Source organism: Moschus berezovskii, chromosome 8 (assembly GCF_049115385.1).
Source record: "Moschus berezovskii isolate FMDL1 chromosome 8, NW_MosBer_1.0, whole genome shotgun sequence".
Taxonomy (NCBI): domain Eukaryota; kingdom Metazoa; phylum Chordata; class Mammalia; order Artiodactyla; family Moschidae; genus Moschus; species Moschus berezovskii.
The window spans coordinates 80,018,625-80,027,094 of NC_142467.1; the positions used below are offsets into that span (position 1 = coordinate 80,018,625).

Sequence of the window (8,470 nt, forward strand, 5' to 3'; positions counted from 1 at the left end):
CAAAGAAAAAGGAAAGAGAAGAATGTAACAAGAGACAGTCATGAAAACAACCCTGAAACAATTAACAAAATGGCAGTGAGTACGTATCTATAAATGATTACTTTAAATATAAATGGACTAAATGCTCCAATAAAAAGACATAAGGACTCAATGGACACAAAAGCAAAAATAATATATATGCTAGTTACAAGAGACTAACTTCAGATCTAAAGACCCACAGTGAAAGTGAGGGGATGAAAAAAGGTATTCTATGCAAATGGAAATGGAAACAAAAAAAAAGTCAAAGTAGCAATACTTATATGAGCCAAAATAGACTTTAAAACAAAGACTGTAAAAACTAAAGAATGTAATGTAATTATCAAGGGATAATTCCAAGAAGATATAATAATTATGTGTATGTATGTGTATGTATATATGTATAGACATACCACCAACATATGAGCACCTAAATACATAAAGCAAATGTTTTGGTGCCTAGTGGTAAAAAATCTGCCTGCCAATGTGGAGATGCAAGTTCAATGCCTGGATTGGGAATATCTTCTCAAGTATGAAATGACACCCTATTCCAGAATTCTTGCCTGGAATATTCCATGAACAGAGGAGCCTGGTGGACTACAGCCTGTGGGGCCACAAAGAGTCGGACATGACTGAGTAACTGAGCACTATAGCAAACATAAAGCAAAGACAGGCAGTATTACACAATAGTAAGGGACTTAATATCACATGTACATCTGTGGACAGATTATCCAGACAGAAAGGCAACACAGAAACACTGGTGTAAGTGATATATTAGGTCAAATAGATTTGAAAAGAACATTCCATGCAAAAGCAACACAATTCATATTGAATTGCACTTAAAACATTCTCCAGGCAATATCACATGAGACACTACAAAATAATTCTTGGTCAGTTTGAGAAGACTGAAATAAGAACAAGCATCTTTTCCAACTACAATGCTATGACACTAGAAACCAAAAAGAAGAAAAAAAAAAAACTTTAAAAGACACAAGTATATGTGGAGGCTAAACAGTATTCTTCTAAACAATGAATGGGTCCATAAAAAAAATCAAAAAGGAAATAAAAATACTTAAAGATAAATGAAAATGAAAACACAGTGGCCCAAAATATTTGGGAAGCAGCAAAAGCTCTAAAATGAAAATTTATAGTGACACGAGCCTACATCACAAAACAAGAAAAATCTAAAAAAGAAAAAACCCTCTAACCTTACATCTAAAGGAATTAGAAAAAGAAAGCAAAACAACAACAACAAATAACCAACAAAAGTTAGTAGGAGGAAATGAATCATATAATTCAGAGCAAAAATAAATGAAGACTAAAAATACAATAGAAAAGATCAATGAAGCCAAAAGCTGTTTTTTTGAAAAAATAAGCAATATTGTTAAACTTTTAGACAGACTGATCAAGAAAAATGAGATGTTCAAATCAATAAAATAAGAATTGAAAAAAGAGAGGTTACAACTAACACTACAGAAGTACACAGGATAATAAGGAATTGCTAAGAACAATTATATGCCAATAAAATGATCAACAGAGAAGAAATGGACACATTCTTAGAACTGCACAATATCACAAGACTGAATCAGGAATATGAACAGAACAATTACCACCAATCACACTGAATTAGTGATAAAAAAAAATCCCAACTATCAAAAGCTCCAAGACCAGGTAACTTCACAAGTGAATTCTACCGAACATTTATCAAAGAGTTAATACCAATACTTCTCTAACTATTCCAAAAAATATAGAGGAAAAAAATGCTTCATAACTCATCCTACAAGGTCAGCATTTCTCTGATACCAAACCAAAGGTATAAAAAATAAAGGAAGTTGCAGGCCAGTACTGAAAAACATAGATGTAAAAATCTTCAAGAAAATATTAGCAAGCCAAATTCAAATATACTTTTAAAAGGATCATACACCTTGATCAAATGGATTCATATCAGAAATGCAAGGATAGTTCTATAAGCAAAAATCAATCAATGTAATACAAGACATTAACAAGTTGAAGAATAAAACAAATACAATCATCTCAATAAATGCAAAATGTTTTTGAAAAAATTCAACATCCATTTGTGATTAAAAATATAAAATCAGTACAAAGAGAATATGCCTCAAGATTATATAGAACATTGCAATAAGCACAGAGCTATCACCATACTCAAAAGTGAAAAGCTGAAAGCATTTCCTATTAAACCAGGATCTAGACACCAATGCCTATTTTGCCACTTTTCTTCAACAGAGTATTGGAAGTCCTAGCCACAGAAGAAGATGTTTTTCTGGAATTCTGTTGGTTTTTTGATGAAAAAGTTGACTTAAAACTCAACATTTAAAAAACGAAGATCATGGCATCTGGTCCCATCACTTCATAGCAAATAGATGGGGAAACAACGGAAACAGTGAGAGAGTTTATTTTCTTGGGCTCTAAAATCACTTCAGATGGTGACTGCAGCCATGAAATTAAAAGACACTTGCTCCTTGGAAGAAAAGCTATGACCAACCTAGACAGCAAATTAAAAAGCAGAGACATTACTTTGCCAATAAAGGTCCCTCTAAACAAAGCTATGGTTTTTCCAGTAATCATGTATGGATGTGAGAGTTGGACTATAAAGAAAGCTGGGTGCTGAAGAATTTATGCTTTTGAACAATGGTGTTAGAGAAGACTCTTGAGAGTCCCTTGCACTGCAAGGAGATCCAACCAGTCCATCCTAGGGGAAATCAGTCCTGAATATTCATTGGGAGGACTGATGCTGTAGCTGAAACTCCAATACTTTGGCCACCTGATGCAAAGAACTGATTCATTGGAAAAGACTCTAATGCTTGGAAAGACTGAAGGCATTAGGAGAAGGGGATGACAGAGGATGATAGAGTTGGATGGCGTCTGCAGTCCATGCGGTTGCCAAAAATTGGACACAATTTAGTGGCTGAACTGAACTGAATTGAGTCACAGTGGTCAGACAAGAAAAAGAAATAATCCAAATTGGAAAGGAGAAATATAAGTTTCACTGTTTGCAGGTGATATGATACTATAAAAAAAATCCTCTTAAACCCCTCAAATGTATAAGAACTCATCAATGACTTCAGTAAAATTATAGGATGCAAAATTAATGTATAGAAATCTGTCATGTATTTATTGAATATATATTCAAGCAAAATATCAGAAAGAAATTTTTAAAATATCATATATAATTATATTAAAAGAATTAAAATACCTTGGAATAAGTTTAATTAAAGTCATAAAAAATTTGTACTTGGAAAATTATGACACTGATGAAATACTTGAAGATAACACATACGTATGAAATAATATACTGTGCTCATGGATTAGAATAACTAATATTGTTAAAATGAGAATAGTATCCAAGGCAATCTAGAGATTCAATGAAGTCCTAATCAAAATAACAGTGATATTTTTCAAAGAACTAAAACAAATAATTTTAAAACTTATGTGGAAACAAAAAATACCCAACAGACCAAAAAATTCTTAAGAAGGAACATCGCTAGAAGAATCAGGTTCCCTGTCTTCAGACTGTACTACAAAGCTATAGTAATAAAAACAGTGTGGTACTGGTACAAAAGCAGACATTCATCAGCGGAACAGAATGGACAGTCCAGAAATAAACCTATGTACTTATGGTCAATTAATCTATAATAAAAAAATCAAGAATCCACAATGAAGAAAAGACAGGTTTTTTTTCAAAAACTGTGCTCAGGAAACTGGAAAGCTACATGTAAAAGAATGACATTAGAACATTTTCTCATACTATATAAAATATACTGACAATGAGTTAAAGTTCTAAATGTAAGACCAGACATCATAAAACCACAGCAGAGAACATAGGCAGAAAACTCTTGGACATAAATCATAGCCTTCTTTGTTTGGATCTGTGTCCTATGGCATAAGAAACAAAAGCAAAAATAAACAAATGTGACCTAATTTAACTTAAAAGCTTTTACATAGCAAAATAAACCATCAACTGTTGTGGTCCTTTAATGGACTGGAACCTGGCGGTCCAGAGTTGACAATAAGAAAGTGAAAGAGAGAAAGAGAGAGAGAAAGAAAGAGAGATAGAAAGAAAGACACGGGGACGCAAGCTCTGATGGAGCAAAGGTATTTTATTAGCAGAAATGCAGGCTTATATATCTTTAGTAAGATGATTACTCAGCTATTACACAGGATGAAATTTTATCAATAGCCACAATATAGATAGTCTAATACATACAAGGTCACTGATGCTGAAAAGAGTCACTGAATGTCTCATCCTATGACCTCAGTCCTGAAAACTGCGTGCAGCTTTACTCGTTCTCGGAATAGGAACTGATAAGGAGCAGAGAATCCTTGAGAAATAGAAAACAGCATGCAGAAATCCTCCTGTTAAATGTTCCCTAACAATCAATAAAATGAAAAGGCAATCTACTGAATGAAAAATAATTGTAATTGACATGACCAATAAGGAGTTAATCTGTCATATTTAAGCAGCTCAACAAGTCAAACATGCAAACACATGACCCAATTAAAAAGTGACAGAACGTTTGAATAGACATTTTCCCAAAGAAGACATACAGATGACCAACAGGCACATGGAAAGATGCGTGATATCAGTAATCATCAGAGAAAGACAAATCAAACCCAGAATGAATTATCTTCTCCTCTTTCTCAGAATGACTATCATAAAAAACCAAAAATAACAGGATATGACAAAAAAGGAACACTTGTATGCTATTGATGGTAATGTAAATTGGTACAACCATTATAGCAAACCGTATCAGTTCAGTTCAGTCACTCAATCGTGTCCGACTCTTTGCAACCCCATGAATCACAGCACGCCAGGCCTCCCTGTCTATCACCAACTCCTGGAGTTCACTCAAACTCATGTCCACCGAGTTGGTGATGCCATCCAGCCATCTCATTCTCTGTTGTCCCCCTCTCCTCCCGCCCCCAATCCCTCCCAGCATCAGACTCTTTTCCAGTGAGTCAACTCTTCGCTGAGGTGGCCAAAGTATTGGAGTTTCAGCTTTAGCATCAGTCCTTCCAATGAACACCCACGACTGATCTCCTTTAGAATGGACTGGTTGGATCTCCTTGCGGTACAAGGGACTCTCAAGAGTCTTCTCCAACACCACAGTTCAAAAGCATCAATTCTTCGGCAATCAGCTTTCTTCACAGTCCAACTCCCACATCCATACATGACCACTGGAAAAACCATAGCCTTGACTAGACAGACTTTGTTGGCAAAGTAATGTCTCTGCTTTTTAATATGCTATCTAGGTTGGTCATAACTTTCCTTCCAAGGAGTAAGCGTCTTTTAATTTCATGGCTGCAATCAGCATCTGCAGTGATTTTGGAGCCCAAAAAAATAAAGTCTGACACTGTTTCCACTGTTTCTCCGTCTATTTCCCATGAAGTGATGGGACCATATGCCATGATCTTAGTTTTCTGTATGTTGAGCTTCAAGCCAACTTTTTCACTCTCCTCTTTCAGCAAACCAAATAGTTTCCTCAAAAAAAACTAAAAAGGTAAACTACCATGTGATTCACCAATTCCACTTCTGGGTATGTATCTGAATTAAAAAAAAAACAACACTAATTCAAAACATGCATACCCCAATGTTCATAGCACCATTATTTATAATAGTCAAAATATGGAAGCATCCCAAGTTCAGATGAATGTATAAAGAATATGTATACATTATATATATACATACACAGTAGCATACTACTCAGCCATATAAAAGAATGAAATCTTGCCATTAGCAACAATATGGGTGGACTGGCAGAATATTATGCTAAGTGAAATGTCAGACAAAGCCAGACAGTGCATAATATTACTTGTATATGGCATCTAAAACACAAAATAAATGAACAAACATAACTAAACAGGAACAGAGCCATAGATGCAGAGAACAAATAGGTGGTTGCCAGAGAGGAGGGCAGGTGGGGATAGAAATAGGCAGATTAAGAAGTACGAAATTTCAGTTAATAATCATAGGTATGAAATGTACGATATGCGGGATATAGTAAATATAGTTTCTTTGTATGTTGAGAAATTATAACTAGACTTATCATGGTGATCATTTTGTATAGTTAGAAAATCATATTAATATGTGGTAACAAGAAGATAACTTAGTGTTTTAGGTGAATTATACTTCAGAAGAAAGAAAGAAAAAATTCAGAGGTGGCAGCGGTATGGCTGGAAGAGCTGGGCTGGGGCCCATGGCGGAGATGGAGGCTTGTATTGGGTGGGTAGGAGGGAGGGAAGGGGGAGAAAGATGGTGATGTTTGGAGCAGCTCCACCCAGTTACAGGCCCAAAAACTGCTGCTGGCATACACAAAGAGCTCCCATTATGATTGCTCTCTGCCCAACGTGAACCAGATTGGCTGTGGCCTGGCTGAGTTCCAGGGTCCCTTCCACTCCCCTCTGAATTCATCTAGAGCGCTTGGCACCAGGGGCTGGTGGAACAGGTGCAGCAAGATCCCCGAAGACTGGTGTCCCCACTTCACTGCTACCCCCACCATATTGACAGCTCTCACTATTGTCCTGACTATTTATCTCCTTCCCTGGAGTCCAGTTAGTGGAGGACAATGCCCTGGGACAATTTCCCTGCAGAGAAGGGGTAGTTGTTTTGACTTTCATCTGCACTTAACAGAACAAGTTCTGACTCTGCCCTTCACACAAGCATGATGAACCCAAGCCCTCCGGACACTTATCCAGGCCGTGCACCCACCAGGGTCCTGCCGATCAGCCATGGAGGTTCCTGGATGGTGAGATGGACTCTAAAGTCCCTTCTATTGAGGAGAACTAACTAGATGGTAAGCACTTGCTGAAACCATGGGATGCTAAGAAGCTGTCTTCATCCTCCTCCAGATCTCGGTCCTGTGAAGTCTCTGGAATTAACATCTTCCTGTCTCCTGACCAGCCTGCTACTGTGCCCATCCTTCTACCTGCCATGAACACGGGAGGCTCCCTACTTGACCTTACCACCCTGCACTTTCCCCCACCACTGCCCACACCTTGGACCCAGAGGAAACAGCCTGTCTCAGCCTGAGTTGGGGCAAGAGTCCCTCCAGTTTGACCCACACCCTGACCCATCTGGGCATCAGTGGGGGCCTGGGCCTGGGCTATGATGTGCCAGGACTTCATTCACCTCTCAGCCGTCCTCCCTAAGTAATCCCAACCTCCAGGCTTCCCTGAGCAGTCCTCAGCCTCAGCTCTAGGGCTCCCACCGCCACCCCTCATGACTGCTTGCCTCCTTGGCCCACCATTCATTGCCTACCACCTCCCTGGGTCACCCCTCGCTCAGTGCCCCGGCCCTCTCCTCCTCCTCTTCCTCCTCTTATGCTTTATCTCTGGTTCTGCCCTCCCCGCCAACCCCCCACCCCCATCCATGCCTTACCCAGCTTCTGCCCCTGGGGCCTTCCCCCGCCACTGCCATGTGCCCCTCAGTCCCCATAGTTTGCGGGCCCAGCCAATGCCAGAGGGTCCCAATAGCAACTGCCCAAACAGTTTTCGCCAACAATGTCACCCACCTTGTCTTCCATCACTCAGGGCATCCCCCTGGATACCAGTAAGCTGTCTACCAACCAGCGGCTGCCTCCATATCCATTTCAGTGCCCCAGATTTCATTCTGCCCACCAGCCACCCACCCCAAAGCCTCTGCAGCAGCCAGGGCTGCCCTCTCAGGCCTGCTCAGTGCAGCCCTCAGGGTGTCAGCCCCTGGGCAGGCAGCTGCAGTATGGGACACTATACCCAGCCAGCCCCAGTGAGCATGGGCAACAGTCTTACCACCGGTCGATGAGTGACTTCAACCTGGGGAACCTGGTGCAGTTCAGCATGGAGAATCCATCGACCAGCTGGAGCTGGAGACCCCTGGCTTTTCCAAAGGGCCTGGATTCTTAAGGGGTGAGAGGACAGTGTGTGGCCCCCAGGACAATCATGCCCCCAACCACTAGAATGTAAGCCACTGTTCCCACTATGGCTCAGGGCCTAACATCATCCTCATAGGAGATACCTCCCCAGGCTTCTCCAAGGAGATTGCAGTGGCCCTGGCCTGAGTGCTGGGCTTCAAGATGTCAGAAGCAGGGCTGGGACTGGGGATGCGGCTGGGACTGGAGGAGGAGCTGCACATGGAGCCACTGGGTCTGGTGGGGTTCAGCATGCTGAGCAACCCCTGTGCCCTGCTGCCTGACCCGGCTGTGGAGGACTTGTTCTGCAGTGACCAGCTGAAATGAGGTCACCTCATCGCCATCCTTCTTCTCGGCCCTGTCCCTGGAAAGCTCAAGGGAGGGCCTAAAGCACTTGTACCTTTGAATTAACTGTCTGGATGTCAGAGCCTGTTGGAAAGTGGTGAGTAGAAGGGAGCGCTGGAGGCTAGGCTTGTCTGAATGCCTAGGGGTTGGCAGAGTGCCAGCCCCGCCTCACCACTCTTCCTCTTGAAATGGAGAAGAGAGCCAGA

At 40.6% G+C, this 8,470-nt stretch overlaps 1 pseudogene; it reads left to right on the plus strand.

Moving 5' to 3' along the window:
• Positions 1-8,246, plus strand: part of LOC129558875 (CREB-regulated transcription coactivator 2-like) — a 61,194-nt pseudogene extending 52,948 nt beyond the window's left edge.
• Positions 8,247-8,470: the final 224 nt, after the last annotated feature.